We start from the raw sequence: 17,093 nt of genomic DNA on the forward strand, positions 1-17,093 counted from the left end.
ACATTTTCCAGGGAGAATAGTTCCGTTAGGGGTTCCTTTCCCATGGGAGGCATGCCCTAAAGTGCATGTCCGTGCTGCGAAAAGAAACGCAGGAAAAACATCTGGGGGCATATAGATAAAAATAAAAAAGATCATCTTTAATTCACCGACCGAATATTCCCTTAAGAACGCTAGCTTTAGGCTTCACCCAGTCTGAGGTACACGTCGGGCTGACCCGGCAGTAACAATCGCAGAGGTGCTCCCTTTACCACCTAGCCGAACAGTCGGGAACATAGGGGTAAGCACAGGAGCGAGGCAACCCAGCTTGGCCAAAACTTAAGTCATATTGATGCATATAATGGTGAATAAAAGGTACATGCGGAAGTGTGACACATGTGTTGGGCATGAATCCTGTATGAATAAGCTTCTGTTTAAAGAAGCCCCCAGGTTTAATGAGCGCGGATGACGCGTCACTTTATGAGCCTTTAAGGGCTATAAGAGGGAGAGAGAAGAAGAAGGAGAGGAATGCAAGACAGAAAATATATAAAAAATGGACAGGGGAAGGAGACGAATATAGAGTCCGGCGCTAGGCGTAGAATCTTCGGAGACGGGCTGCGTTCCATGGGTTCGGCTCGAATCGGTTATCTGATGCATCTCGCAGGCGGTACGCTCCACCCGTCAGGACTTGGTCAATTATGAAGGGACCTTCCCACTTGGGCTTGAGTTTGTCCTTTTTCTTGTCCGGTAGCCGTAGAACTAATTCGCCAACGTTGTAAGTTTTGGCCTATACTTCTCTGCTTTGGTATCTTCGAGCCTGCTGTTGATAGAATGCGGAACTGGCTTTTGCCATGTCACGCTCCTCCTCCAATGCGTCTAAGCTATCCTGCCGATCGAGCTCGGCTTCTCTTTCTTCGTACATGCGCACTCGAGGTGAGTCATGAATTATGTCGCAGGGCAAAACTGCCTCTGCGCCGTACACCATAAAGAATGGTGTGTTTCCGGTGGTGCGATTTGGCGTGATCCGCAGCCCCCAGAGTATGGAGTCGAGCTCCTCTACCCAGTGCGTGTTAGATTCCTTGAGGGACCGCACTAATCTGGGTTTAATGCACGTTCGACATGGCCGTTAGTTTGTGGGTGATAGACGGAAGCATAGTCGAGCTTGATACCCATGTTTTTGCACCAGAGTTTTACCTTGTCGGCCGTGAAGTTCGTGTCGTTGTCAGTGATGATGCTATGGGGGACGTCGTAACAGTGTACGACCCCGGATATATAGTCTATCACCGGTCCAGATTCGGCCGTCTTAACAGGCTTGGCTTCTATCCATTTGGTGAATTTATCCACCATGACCAGTAAATATTTTTGCTTGTGGGTTCCGCCTTTAAGGGGTCCAACCATGTCAAGCCCCCAGACCATGAAGGGCCAAGTAATGGGGATAGTTCGGAGGGCGGTGGGTGGCATATGGCTTTGGTTTGCAAAGAGCTGGCAACCGGTGCATCGTTGGACTAAGTCCTGAGCGTCTGCCCGGGCCGTCGGCCAATAAAAGCCTGTACGGAAGGCCTTGCCTACAAGGGACCGAGCTGCAGTGTGATGACCGCCCAGTCCGGCGTGAATTTTAGCCAGGAGGTTCCGCCCCTCCTCTTCGGAGATGCACCTTTGAAGGACTCCGGTAGTGCTTTTCTTATAAAGCTCTCCCTCGTGGACTCTGTAGGCTTTGGATCGCCGCACTATGCAGCGTGCCTTGTTTTGGTCCTCGGGGAGTTCCTGCCTAGTGAGGTAGGCAAGGAATGGTTCTGTCCACGGGGCGATGACGGCCATTATTACGTGGGCTGAAGGTGTTATTTCATTGGCAGAGCCTCCGATTGTGTCAGAATGTTCGGTGTCGGGTAGGGCGGTTGGGTCCGGGGTGTTATTGTTTGGCTCCCCTTCCCATACTACGGATGGCTTGAACAGCCTTTCCAAAAAGATGTTGGGGGGGACTACATCGCGTTTTGCGCCGATGCGTGCCAGGACATCCGCCGCTTGATTATTTTCCCGGGCTATATGGTGAAATTCAAGCCCCTCGAACCGAGCTGACATTTTTAGGACGGCGTTGCGGTAAGCTGCCATTTTTGGATCCTTGGCATCGAAGTCTCCATTTATTTGGGATATTGCGAGGTTTGAGTCCCCGCGCACCTCTAGGCGTTGAATGCCCAAGGATACTGCCATCCGGAGACCATGTAAAAGGGCCTCATATTCGGCTGCATTGTTGGAGTCCGTGTACATAATCTGGAGTACGTATTGAACTATGTCTCCTGTGGGGGATGTCAAAACGACGCCAGCCCCCAGTCCGGCCAACATCTTGGAGCCGTCGAAGTGCATGATCCAATTTGAATATGTGCCATACTCTTTAGGGAGTTCGGCCTCCGTCCATTCTGCGACAAAGTCGGCCAAGACTTGCGACTTGATGGCTCACCGTGGCTTATAAGTTATGTCGAACGGGAGGAGCTCAATGGCCCATTTTGCAATCCGGCCCGTTGCGTCACGGTTGTTTATAATATCATTAAGTGGTACTTCCGAGGCTACTGTTATTGAACACTCTTGAAAGTAGTGTCGTGGCTTCCGGGATGCCATGAATACCGCGTACGCGATCTTTTGATAATGCGGGTACCGTGATTTGCAAGAGGTGAGGACAGTGGACACATAATAGAGCGGCTTTTGAAGGGGGAATCTATGTCCGTCTGCTTCTCGTTCGACGACGAGCACTGCGCTTACAACCTGATGTGTTGCTGCAATGTATAATAGCATTGGTTCGCCAATATTTGGCGTGGCCAGGACTGGGTTTGTTGCGAGTATGGCTTTTATCTCCTCGAGTCCGGCCATGGCTGCATCCGTCCATTCCAAGTGTTCGGTGCGCCGAAGGAGGCGGTAAAGGGGTAGGGCCTTTTCTCCCAAGCGGGAGATAAAGCGGCTTAGAGCCGCCACGCATCCGGTTAACTTTTGTATTTGTTTGAGGTCCTTTGGGATATCCAGTTGCGACAAAGCTCGGATCTTGGCTGGATTTGCTTCGATTCCTCTACCGGATACAATGAAGCCCAAGAGCTTTCCGGCTGGAACGCCGACAACACATTTTTCTGGGTTGAGCTTGATGTCGTATGTTCGGAGGTTATCAAATGTGAGCCTCAAGTCGTCTACTAGAGATTCGACATGTCTTGTTTTGACGACCACATCATCTACATATGCCTCCACTGTTTTGCCGATCTGGCTTGCCAGACATGTCTGAATCATGCGCTGATATGTTGCGCCGGCGTTTTTGAGCCCAAAGGGCATTGTGTTGAAGTAGAATGGGCCGTATGGTGTGATAAATGCCGTTCTGGATTGGTCTGATCCTGCCGTCTTGATTTGATGGTAGCCGGAATATGCGTCGAGGAAACACAACGAATCGTGTCCTGCGGTAGTGTCGATAATTTGATTGATGCGGGGGAGGGGGAAGGGATCCTTTGGGCAAGCCTTGTTAAGGTCTTTAAAATCAATGCACAGGCGCCAGGAATTGTCCTTCTTTGGTACCATCACCAGGTTTGCTAGCCAGTCCGGATGTTTTATATCTTTGATGAATCCGGCCTCCAATAGCTTTGCTAGCTCCTCTCCCATAGCCTGTCTCTTAGGTTCGGAAAAACACCGAAGAGCCTGTTTGACAGGTTTGAATCCTATTTGGATATATAAGTTGTGCTCGGCCAGCCTGCGTGGGATTCCTGGCATGTCTGAAGGGTGCCAGGCGAAAATTTCCCAGTTTTCTCGTAGGAACTCTCGCAGTGCGGCGTCTACATCAGGGTTTAACTGTGCCCTGATGGAAGCTGTTTTATTTGGGTCTGTTGGATGGACTTGGAATTTGACTATTTCGTCTGCCGGTTTAAAGGAGGTGGACTTTGATCTTTTGTCGAGTACCACATCGTCCCTATTCACCATAGAGCGCAGCGCAGTCAGTTCCTCGGCCGCTAGGGCTTCGGATAGTGCCTCGAGGGCCAGTGCGGCTGTCTTGTTTTCGGCGCGGAGTGCTATGTCCGGATCACTAGCGAGAGTGATGATCCCGTTAGGCCCGGGCATTTTGAGCTTCATGTACCCGTAATGGGGTATTGCTTGGAAGATTGTAAACGCTTCCCGCCCTAGCAGAGCATGATAACCGCTGGTGAACAGAGCCACATGGAACGTGATCTCTTTGGACCTGTAATTATCCGGCGTGCCGAACACCACATCTAGTGTGATTTTTCCTGTACAGCGCGCTTCCCGACTGGGGATTATTCCTCTAAAGGTTGTGCTGCTTCGCTCAATGCAGTTCTAGTCTATTTCCATTTTTTGAAGAGTTTCCTCGTAAATGAGGTTCAATCCGCTGCCGCCGTCCATGAGTACCTTGGTAAGACGAAAGCCGTCCACTATTGGGCTGAGGACCAATGCAGCTGGTGCTCGGGCTGTTCGGAATCTAGGTTCATCACTGGCGTTAAAGGTAATAGCCGTGTCACTCCATGGGTTTATTGTTGCTACTTGATAGATTTCGGCAAGGCTGCAGAGTGTCCTTTTTCGCATATTATTTGATGCGAAAGTCTCGAAGACTGTTAATATCGTATGGGTGTCTCCGGGGTGGCTTTCTGTGGCCTCCGGAATTAGGAGGTTTTCGCCAATTTTGGCCACCTGCCGGAGTATCCAACATGCTCTAAGGCTATGAGTTGGTGTGGCGTCCTCTGTACTATGAATTTTACAGGGTCCGTTAAGCCATCCTTCCAATACGGTTCCATGCCCTATAGAGGGTTTTTTCTTTTTGGTATCTGACCAGGGTGTCTGGTTATGCTGCACCCTTTTATTTCGGACTGGGTTTGTATTTAGGGTTGGATTGTCCCAAAATTTTATTTTGGTTTTCCAGGCGCTTTCCATCGCACAATACTTTCGCACAATGGACGCCAAGTCAGAGAAGCGTGTGATATCACGGCGACTTATGGCGTTGAGTATTCCCTTGTCCGTGCAATTATTGCAGAAGATTAAGATTGCGTCTTCCTCGCGGAAGTCCCTTAGCCTGTTCTTAACCAGGAGGAATCTAGCCCAGTAATGATGCACTGTTTCGTCGGGCTCTTGCCTGATTTTGGATAGATCGCATATGTTGGGGTGGGTGGGTGGAGTTAAATCCGAAGCCTCACCCCGTTTGCGGCTCAGAGGCCGAAGAATTTCTGAACTCGAAAATTTGGATCCCTGGGTGTTGTCCAATGAATCCAGCCAGTTGCCTGACTCTAAGTTCAGGTCTTGAGTGATATCCTCCCTTCCGCGGGTATCCGGCTTGGAGGGATCGGGAATCCGGACGTAGCGAGTCCTTAAGATAGACGAAGGGTCGCCACACTGTCCCTCTACCACGGCACCATGATGGGTGACTTGGGGAGAGTTAATCTCTCTCAAATCGGTTTTAGGCCCAATCTGGTCGTAATCCGTAGCGACTCCCAGGGCGGCAAAGTGATCCAAGAGCTTGTTTATGGAGGAAAGCTCCATTGGATCTAACTGCTCGGTGAGTTCCGAACTGACATGGAGATTGTTTTCGATGGCTCGAGAGGTCATTGTCGGCGTAGAAGCCGAACAGGCGGTCATAAGAAAACCACCTAGCCGGAGGGTTTGGCCGACAACCAAAGCTCCCTTAGCAACGGTGCCGTCTTTAAAGACGGGGCGAGGCATCCTTCCTGATGGCGACGACACAGAGGAACTCTCAATGAAAGCACCAATGTCGGTGTCAAAACCAGTGGATCTTGGGTAGGGGGTCCCGAACTGTGCGTCTAGGCCGGATGGTAACAGGAGGCAGGGGACACGAAGTTTTACCCAGGTTCGGGCCCTCTCGATGGAGGTAAAACCCTACGTCCTGCTTGATTAATATTGATGATATGGGTAGTACAAGAGTGGATCTACCACGAGATCAGAGAGGCTAAACCCTAGAAGCTAGCCTATGGTATGATTGTCGATGTGTATGTTGTCCTACGAACTAAAACCCTCCGGTTTATATAGACACCGGATAGGGTTAGGGTTACATAGAGTCAGTTACAATGGTAGGAGATCTGAATATCCGTATCATCAAGCTTGCCTTCCATGCCAAGGAAAGTCCCTTCCGGACACGGGACGAAGTCTTCAATCTTGTATCTTCATAGTCCTCGAGTCCGGCCGAAGGTATAGTCCGGCCATCCGGACACCCCCTAATCCAGGACTCCCTCAGGATCCTTTCTAGCAAAGGAGTTTCTCTTGAAAGAAGTGAGTGGGAGGAAAGTAGAACTTGATGAGGTAATTGTACCTTCTCCCAAATTGGAAAGTAGTTCATCACAGAAATCAGTTCCAATGATGCCTACACCAATTAGTGAGGAAGTTAATGTTGATGATCACGAAACTTCAGATCAAGTTACTACCAAACCTCGTAGGTTAACCAGAGTACGTTCTGTGCCAGAGTGGTACGGTAATCCTGTTCCGGAGGTCATGTTACTTGACCATGATGAACCTACAAACTATGAGGAAGCGATGATGAGCCCAGATTCCGTGAACTGACTTGAAGCCATGAAATCTGAGATGGGATCCATGTATTAGAACAAAGTATGGACTTTGATTGACTTGCCCGATGATCGATTAGCCATTAAGAATAAATGGATTTTCAAGAGGGAGACAGACGCTGATAATAGTGTTACTATCTACGAAGCTCGAATTGTCGCAAAAGGTTTTCGACAAAGATCAAGGTGTTGACTACAATGAGATTTTCTCACTCGTATCGATGCTTAAAGTCTATCCGAATCATGGTAGGAATTGCCGCATTTTATGAAATCTAGCAAATGGATGTGAAAAAATGTATTCCTTAATGAATTATTAAAGAATAGTTGTATATGATACAACCAGAAGGTTTTGCCAATCCTAAAGGTGCTAATAAAATGTGCAAACTCCAGCGATCCATCTATTGACTAGTGTAAGCATCTCAAAGTTGGAATATATGCTTTGATGAGTTGTTCAAAGCATATGGTTTTATACAGACTTATTGTGAAGCCTATGTTTACAAGAAAGTGAGTGGGAGCACTACAGCCTTTCTGATAAGTATATGTGAATGACATATTGTTGATTGGAAATGATGTAGAATTTTCTGGAAAGCATAAAGGAGTGTTTGAAATGAGTTATTCAAAGAAATACCTCGGTGAAGCTGCTTACATATTGGGCATCAAGATCTATACAGATAGATCAAGACACTTGATAAAGATTTTTTAATGATTACATACCTTGACAAGATTTTTGAAGTAGTTCAAAATGGAACAGTCAAAGAAGGAGTTCTTGCCTGTATTGCAAGGTGTAAAGTTGAGTAAGACTCAAAACACGACCATGGAATAAAATACAAAGAGAATGAAAGTCATTCCCTATGCCTCAGCCATAGGTTCTATAAAGTATGCTATGATGTGTACCAAACCTATTGTGTACCTTGCCATGAGTTTGTCAAGGGAGTACACGACCACGATATTGATCCAAGAGTGGATCACTTGACAGCGGTCAAAATTATCCTTAGAAGACTAAGGAGATATTTCTCGGTTATGGAGGTGATAAAGAGTTTGTCGTAAAGAGTTACGCCGATGCAAGCTTTTACACCAATCTAGATGACTCTAAGTCTCAATCTAGATACATATTGAATGTGGGAGTGATTAGCTAGAGTAGCTCCATGCAGAGCATTGTAGACATAGAAAATTTGCAAAATACATACGGCTCTGAATGTGGCAGACCCGTTGACTAAACTTCTCTCACAAGCAAAACATGATCACTCTTTGGGTGTTAATCACATAGCAATGTGAACTAGATTATTGACTCTAGTAAACCCTTTAGGTATTACTCACATGGAGATGTGAACTAATAACATAAAGATGTGAACTATTGGTGTGAAATCACATGACAATGTGAACTAATCACATAAAGATGTGAACTATTGGTGTGAAATCACATGACGATGTGAACTAGATTATTGACTCTAGTGCAAGTGGGAGACTCGAGGAAATATGCCCTAGAGGCAATAATAAAGTTGTTATTTATATTTCCTTATATCATGATAAATGTTTATTATTCATGCTAGAATTGTATTAACTGGCACTTAGTACATGTGTGAATACATAGACAAACAGAGTGTCACTAGTATGCCTCTACATGACTAGCTCGTTAATCAAAGATGGTTAAGTTTCCTAGCCATGGACAAAGAGTTGTCATTTGATGAACGGGATCACATAATTAGAGAATTATGTGATGGACAAGACCCATCTATTAGCTTAGCATAATGATCGTTTAGTTTACTGCTATTGCTTTCTCCATAACTTATACATGTTCCTATCACTATGAGATTATGCAACTCCCGAATACCGGAGGAACACTTAGTGTGCTATCAAACATCACAACATAACTAGGTGACTATAAAGATGCTCCACATGTGTCTCCGATGGTGTTTGTTGAGTTGGCATAGATCGAGATTAGGATTTGTCACTCCGTGTATCGGAGAGGTATCTCTGGGCCCTCTCGGTAATGCACATCACTATAAACCTTGCAAGCAATTTGACTAATGAGTTAGTTACGGGATGTTTCATTACGGAACGAGTAAAGGGACTTGCCGATAACGAGATTGAACTAGGTATTGAGATACCGACGATCGAATCTCGGGTAAGTAACATAACAATGACAAAGGGAACAACGTATGTTGTTATGCGGTTTAACAAATAAAGATCTTCTTAGAATTTGTAGGAACCAATATGAGCATCCAGATTCCGCTATTGGTTATTGATCGGAGATGAGTCTCGGTCATGTCTACATAGTTCTCGTACCCGTACGGTCCGCACGCTCAATGTTCGATGACGATCGATTTTATGACTTTAAGTGTTTTGATATACCAAAGGTAGTTTGGAGTCCCGGATGTGATCACGGACATGACGAGGAGTCTCGAAATTTGATATATTGGACAGCTATATTCGGACACCGGAAGTGTTCTGGTGGTTTCGGATAAAACCGGAGTGCCGAAGGGTTACCGAACCCCCCCCCCCCCCGCGGGAACTAATGGGCCTTAGTGGAGAGAGAGGGGCAGCCAGGGCAGGCCGCGTGCCCCCTCCCCCTTGAGTCCGAATTGGACTAGGAGGGGGGCAGCGCCCCCCTTTTCCTTCCCCTCTCCCACTCCTTCCTTCCCCCTCCTAGTAGGACTAGGAAAGGATGAATCCTACTCCTACTAGGAGGATTCCTCCCCTCCTTGGGCGCACCAAGGGCCGGCCGGCCTCCCCCTTGCTCCTTTATATACGGGGGCAAGGGGGCACCCTAGAACACACAAGTTGACATTGTTTACCCATGTGTGGTGCCCCCTCCACCATAATCCATGATACGTCTCCAACGTATCTATAATTTTTGATTGTTTCATGCTATATTATATTCTGTTTTGGACATTATTGGGCTTTATTATACACTTTTATTTTTTGGGGGACTAACCTATTAACCAGATGCCTGGCCCAGAATTGCTGTTTTTGCCTATTTTAGGGTTTTGTAGAAAAAGAATATCAAATGGAGTCCAAACGGATTGAAACCTTCGGGAACGTGATTTTCGGAACGAACATGATCCAGAGGACTTGGACCCTACGTCAAGACATCAACCAGGAGGCCACGAAGTAGGGGGCGCGCCTACCCCCCCTGGGTGCGCCCTCCACCCTCGTGGGCCCCCTGTTGCTCCACCGACGTACTCCTTCCTCCTATATATACCTACGTACCCCCAAACTACCAGATACGGAGCCAAAACCCTAATTCCACCGCCGTAACTTTCTGTATCCACGAGATCCCATTTTGGGGCCTGTTACGGAGCTCCGCCGGAGGGGGCATCGATCACGGAGGGCTTCTACATCAACACCATAACCCCTCCGATGAAGTGTGAGTAGTTTACCTCAGACCTTCGGGTCCATAGTTATTAGCTAGATGGCTTCTTCTCTCTTTTTGGATCTCAATACAAAGTTCTCCCCCTCTCTTGTGGAGATCTATCGATGTAATCTTCTTTTGCGGTGTGTTTGTTGAGACCGATGAATTGTGGGTTTATGATCAAGTTTATCTATGAACAATATTTGAATCTTCTCTGAATTCTTTTATGTATGATTGGTTATCTTTATAAGTCTCTTCGAATTATCAGTTTGGTTTGGCCTACTAAATTGATCTTTCTTGCAACGGGAGAAGTGCTTAGATTTGGGTTCAATCTTGCGGTATCCTTTCACAGTGACAGTAGGGGCAGCCAGGCATGTATTGTATTGTTCCCATCGCGGATAACAAGATGGGGTTTATATCATATTGCATGAGTTTATCCCTCTATATCATGTCATCTTGCTTAAAGCGTTACTCTGTTCTCTTGAACTTAATACTCTAGATGAATGCTGGATAGCGGTCGATGTGTGGAGTAATAGTAGTAGATGCAGGCAGGAGTCGGTCTACTTTTCTCGGACGTGATGCCTATATACATGATCATACCTAGATATTCTCGTAACTATGCTCAATTCTGTAAATTGCTCAACTGTAATTTGTTTACCCACCGTGAATACTTATGCTCTTGAGAGAAGCCACTAGTGAAACCTATGGCCCCCGGGTCTATCTTCCATCATATTAATCTTCCAACACTTAGTTATTTTTATTGCCTTTTATTTTACTTTGCATCTTTATCATAAAAAATACCAAAAAATTTATCTTATCATATCTATCAGATCTCACTCTCGTAAGTGACTGTGTAGGGATTGGCAACCCCTTATCGTGTTGGTTGCGAGGATTTATTTGTTTGTGTAGGTGCGAAGGACTCATGTGTGGCCTCCTACTGGATTGATACCTTGGTTCTCAAAAACTAAGGGAAATACTTAAGCTACTTTGCTGCATCACCCTTTCCTCTTCAAGGGAAAACCAATGCAGTGCTCAAGAGGTAGCAAGAAGGATTTTTGGCACCGTTGCCGGGGAGGCTTACGCAAGGTCAAGTCAAGATTTGGACTCTCGACAACAAGCCATTTCTGGCGCATTGCCGGGGAGGTCTACGCAAAAGTCAACACACCAAGTACCCATCACAAACCCTTATCTACCGCATTACATTATTTGCCATTTGCCTCTCATTTTCCTCTCCCCCACTTCACCCTTGCCGTTTTATTCGCCCTCTCTCTCTCTCCGTCCTTCCTCTCTTTCTCTATTTGCCTCTTTTTGCCCTTCTCTCGTTTGCTCGTGTGTTGGATTGCTTGCTTGTCATTATGGCTAGTCCCCTATCTTCTCCGTTGTCTCCCGAAAATGAAGTTCTTAATTTTAAGCAAAGGGAAGGAGAAAACATAAAAGACGCTTTGTATAGAATTTGCAATGCTCAAAATAGATCTACTAGGAAGCAATCTACTTCTATTATTCCCCGCAATTTTTATGTAGGTGCTATTCCTTGGCACAGATATGTCCTTGATACCATTGCCGGAGGGAATTTCTTGGGTAGCCACACTTTCGATTCCTATAATGTTATGATAGATTTGTTTGGCTCACCCCCTCTTTTGGTTAATGGAACTATGTTAACTTTGGGGCATGTAATGCAAAAACATGAAATTATTGGAAATAAAGTTGCTAACGTTGAGTTAATTGAAAATTTCGATAAAAAGATCCACAACCAAATTGCCCAATATGGATCTAAAGTAGGAGTAACTTTGAAAAATATTAAAGAGAAGGAACCTATAGTTAATGAAAGAATAAATCATGATTCCACTAGAATCGATAAACTTGAGGGTATCATTACCAACTTGGGAACCGCTTTTTTCTTCCGTAAAGAATACTCCAAGTCCTCCAACTAAAATTGCCAAGCTAATGTATGTTCCTAAAAATAAGGGTGAATCCTCTAGCAAAGAAACTGCGGATCTCAAATCTATAAGTATTCATCCTAATCTTTTTGCTATCATTAAGGAACCATTTTCTACTAATGATTTTTTCGATCTTGTGCCTAGAAGTTTGATTATTGATAAAAGCAAAGAAACTCCTAATGGTGATAGATGTCTCATTAAAGAATTACCAACTAAAGATACCTAGATCTATCATTGCTTTTATGCCTGGCTAGGGGCGTTAAACAATAGCGCTTGTTGGGAGGCAACCCAATTTTATTTTTATTCCTTACTTTTTGCTCCTATTTATTAATAAATAATTTATCTAGCCTCTTTTTTGTTTGTGTTTTTTGTGTTTAATTATTGTTTGTGCCAAGTAGAACCGTTGGGAAGACTTGGGGAAAGTCTTTTTAATCTTGCTGTAAAAAACAGAAACTTTAGCGCTCACGAGAATTGCTGCAATTTTTATTTGGAAAGTGCTATTTAGTTAATTATTTTTGCAGATGATTAATAGATAAATTCCTCACATCCAGTGATTTATTTTAGAATTTTTGGGGTTCCAGATCTTGCGTTAGCTACAGATTACTACAGACTGTTCTGTTTTTGACAGATTCTGTTTTTCGTGTGTTGTTTGCTTATTTTAATGAATCTATGGCTAGTAAAATAGTTTATAAACCATAGAGAAGTTGGAATACAGTAGGTTTAAAACCAATATAAATAAAGAATGAGTTCATTACAGTACCTTGAAGTGGTGTTTTGTTTTCTTTCGCTAACGGAGCTCACGAGATTTTCTACTTTAAGTTTTGTGTTGTGAAGTTTTCATGTTTTGGGTGAAAGATTTGATGGATTATGGAACAAGGAGTGGCAAGAGCCTAAGCTTGGGGATGCCCATGGCACCCCAATATAATATAAGGACACCTAAAAGCCAAAGCTTGGGGATGCCCCAGAAGGCATCCCCTCTTTCGTCTACTTCCATCGGTAACTTTACTTGGAGCTATAATTTTATTCACCACATGATATGTGTTTTGATTGGAGCGTCTTGTATGATTTGAGACTTTGATTTTTAGTTTACCACAATCATCCTTGCTGTACACACCTTTTGAGAGAGACACACATGATTCGGAAATTGTTAGAATACTCTATGTGCTTCACTTATATCTTTTGAGTTATATAGTTTTTGCTCTAGTGCTTCACTTATATCTTTTAGAGCACGTCGGTGGATTTGTTTTACAGAAACTATTGTTCTCTCATGCTTCACTTAGATTATTTTGAGAGTCCTACAAAACAGCATGGTAATTTGCTTTAATTATATTAGGCATTCATGATTAATAAAAAAAATTCTTATGAGTGTGTTGAATACTATGAGAAGTTTGATACTTGATAATTGTTTTGAGATATGGAGATGGTAATATTACAGTCATGCTTGTTGAGTAGTTGTGAATTTGAGAAATACTTGTGTTAAAGTTTGTGATTCCCGTAGCATGCACGTATGGTGAACCGTTATCTCATGAAGTCGGAGCATGATTTATTTATTGATTGTCTTCCTTATGAGTGGCGGTCGGGGACGAGCGATGGCCTTTTCCTACCAATCTATCCCCCTAGGAGCATGCGCGTAATACTTTTGCTTTGATAACTTGTAGATTTTTGCAATAAGTATATGAGTTCTTTATGACTAAGGTTGAGTCCATGGATCATACGCACTTTTCTTCCTTCCACCATTGCTAGCCTCTCTAATACCGCGCACCTTTCGCCGGTATCATACACCCACCATATGCCTTCCTCAAAACAGCCACCATACCTACCTATCATGGCATTTCCATAGCCATTCCAAGATATATTGCCATGCAACTTTCCACCGTTCCGTTTACTATGACACGCTCCATCATTGTCATATTGCTTTGCATGATCATGTAGTTGACATTGTATTTGTGGCAAAGCCACCGTTCATAATTTTTTCATACATGTCACTCTTGATTCATTGCATATCTCGGTACACCGCCGGAGGCATTCACATAGAGTCATATTTTGTTCTAAGTATTGAGTTGTAATTGTTGAGTTGTAAGTAAAAAAAAGTGTGATGGTCATCATTTTTAGAGCATTGTCCCAAGTGAGGAAAGGATGATGGAGACTATGATTCCCCCACAAGTCGGGATGAGACTCCGGACGAAAAACAAAAAAATAAAAAAAAGGCCAAAGAAGCCCAAATAAATAAAAAAGAGGCCATAAAAAGAAAAGGCCCAAATAAAAAAATATGAGAGAAAAAGAGAGAAGGGACAATGCTACTATCCTTTTACCACACTTGTGCTTCAAAGTAGCACCATGATTCACTTTCATATACTAGTGGGAATTTTTCATTATAGAACTTGGCTTGTATATTCCAATGATGGGCTTCCTCAAAATGCCCTAGGTCTTCGTGAGCAAGCGAGTTGGATGCACACCCACTTAGTTCCTTTTGTTGAGCTTTCATATACTTATAGCTCTAGTGCATCCGTTGCATGGCAATCCCTACTCACTCACATTGATATCTATTGATGGGCATCTCCATAGCCCATTGATACACCTAGTTGATGTGAGACTATCTTCCCTATTTTTTGTCTCTTCCACAACCACCATTCTATTCCACCTAAAGTGATATGTCCATGGCTCACGCTCATGTATTGCGTGAAGATTGAAAAAGTTTGAGAACACCAAAAGTATGAAACAATTGCTTGGCTTGTCATCGGGGTTGTGCATGATTTAAATACTTTGTGTGGTGAAGATAGAGCATAGCCATACTATATGATTTTGTAGGGATAACTTTCTTTGGCCATGTTATTTTGAAGAGACATAATTTATTAGTTAGTATGCTTGAAGTATTATTATTTCTATGTCAATATTGAACTTTTGTCTTGAATCTTTCGGATCTGAATATTCATACCACAATTAAGAAGAATTACATTGAAATTATGCCAAGTAGCATTCCACATCAAAAGTTATGTTTTTATCATTTACCTACTCGAGGACGAGCAGGAATTAAGCTTGGGGATGCTTGATACGTCTCCAACGTATCTATAATTTTTTATTGTTCCATGCTATATTATATTCTATTTTGGACATTATTGGGCTTTATTATATACTTTTATATTATTTCTGGGACTAACCTATTAACCGAAGGCCCGGCCCAGAATTGTTGTTTTTGCCTATTTTAGGGTTTCGCAGAAAAAGAATATCAAACGAAATCCAAACGAACTGAAACCTTCGGGAACGTGATTTTCTGAACGAACATGATCCAGAGGACTTGGACCCTATGTCAAGACATCAACCAGGAGGCCACGAGGTAGGGGCGCGCCTACCCCCCCCTAGGCGTGCCCTCCACCCTCGTGGGCCCCCTGTTGCTCCACTAACGTACTCCTTCCTCCTATATATACCGACGTACCCCCAAACTACCAGATATGGAGCCAAAACCCTAATTCCACCGTCGTAACTTTCTGTATCCACGAGATCCAATCTTGGGGCCTGTTCTAGAGCTCCACCGGAGGGGGCATCGATCACGGAGGGCTTCTACATCAACACCATAGCCCCTCCGATGAAGTGTGAGTAGTTTACCTCAGACCTTCGGGTCCATAGTTAGTAGCTAGATGGCTTCTTCTCTCTTTTTGGATCTCAATACAAAGTTCTCCCCCTCTCTTGTGGAGATCTATCGATGTAATCTTCTTTTGTGGTGTGTTTGTTGAGACCGATGAATTGTGGGTTTATGATCAAGTTTATCTATAAACAATATTTGAATCTTCTCTGAATTCTTTTATGTATGATTGGTTATCTTTGCAAGTCTCTTCGAATTATCAGTTTGGTTTGGCCTACTAGATTGATCTTTCTTGCAATGGGAGAAGTGTTTAGCTTTGGGTTCAATCTTGTTGTGTCCTTTCCCAGTGACAATAGGGGCAGCAAGGCACGTATTGTATTGTTGCCATCGAGGATAACAAGATGTGGTTTATATCATATTGCATGAGTTTATCCCTCTACATCATGTCATCTTGCTTAAAGCGTTACTCTGTTCTCTTGAACTTAACACTCTAGATGCATGCTGGATAGCGGTCGATGTGTGGAGTAATAGTAGTAGATGCAGGCAGGAGTCGGTCTACTTGTCTCGGACATGATGCCTATATACATGATCATACCTAGATATTCTCATAACTATGCTCAATTCTGTCAATTGCTCAACTGTAATTTGTTTACCCACCGTGAATACTTATGCTCTTAAGAGAAGCCACTGGTGAAACCTATGGCCCTCGGGTCTATCTTCCATCATATTTGTAACATCCCAATTTTTATTAAATTTGGATGTTAATAGAATCATTCAATGCATATCATATTTCTTTGCATTTTGGAGTTTTTAAAATATTCAAATAATATTTTTCCACTCGAGAAAAACAAATGAGAGGGGATAAGATGACTTCCTCAAAATATAAAAGAGTGGGAAATTTTATTTTGAATATTATTTGAAGTTTTGGAGTTTATTGGTATTTATTTTATTTGCAAAAAGTGCATTAATTGCATTAGGAAATTATTTTCAAAATGTTCTGTGCTTAAGTAAATGTTCATTAGGTTCTAAATATTATATAGTTATTTTAGAAATTATTTTGGTGTTTTTAGTAATTCATTTGAATTAGTTATGGGCCACTTTAGTCTCCTGTTAAAAAACACGCACGCACTCAACCCCTGGACCAAAACCAGTTCGGCCCAGGGACGCGCGCGCTCAGTCAGCCGCGCCAGGCCAGCCAGCCCACCGGCCATTTCGGCCCAAGGCCGCCCGCGCGCCCGAAACCTCCCGCACCGGTCGACCGCCCGTAGCCTCCCTCGCTCACTACCGCCGCCGCCACTGACTGGTGGGCCCCGCTCCGCCTCATCTCCCCCAATCTCCCGCTTGCCCCGCTCGGATGAGCTCGCCGCCACGCTCCCGCAACCGTCGGGTGAGGCCCTCGCGGATAACGCTTATCCGCGGCACCCGCACGCTCTCCCCTCGCCTATAAATGCCCCAGCCTCCCCTCTTCCAAACCCGCCGTCTTGCTTCTCCCCACGCCTCCCATAGCCGCCGATGTCGCCGTTCGCATCTCGCCGGAGCCGTGCCGCTCCGTCGTCCTTTCCGTCGCCAGTAAGCCACTGTGGCCTCCACCTTCTTCGTCAAATGATTTCCCGCGGCAAGGCGCATCCGTTTGACATGGTTTTTTCCCCTAGGTCCCGTCGGAGCCGCCGCACCGTCGACGCCGGAGCCGCCAGAGCACTGAAGGCCGT

The sequence above is a fragment of the Triticum urartu genome, chromosome 3A (genome assembly GCF_056163025.1).
Source record: "Triticum urartu cultivar PI428250 chromosome 3A, HENAU_Tu73, whole genome shotgun sequence".
In the NCBI taxonomy this organism is placed as follows: domain Eukaryota; kingdom Viridiplantae; phylum Streptophyta; class Magnoliopsida; order Poales; family Poaceae; genus Triticum; species Triticum urartu.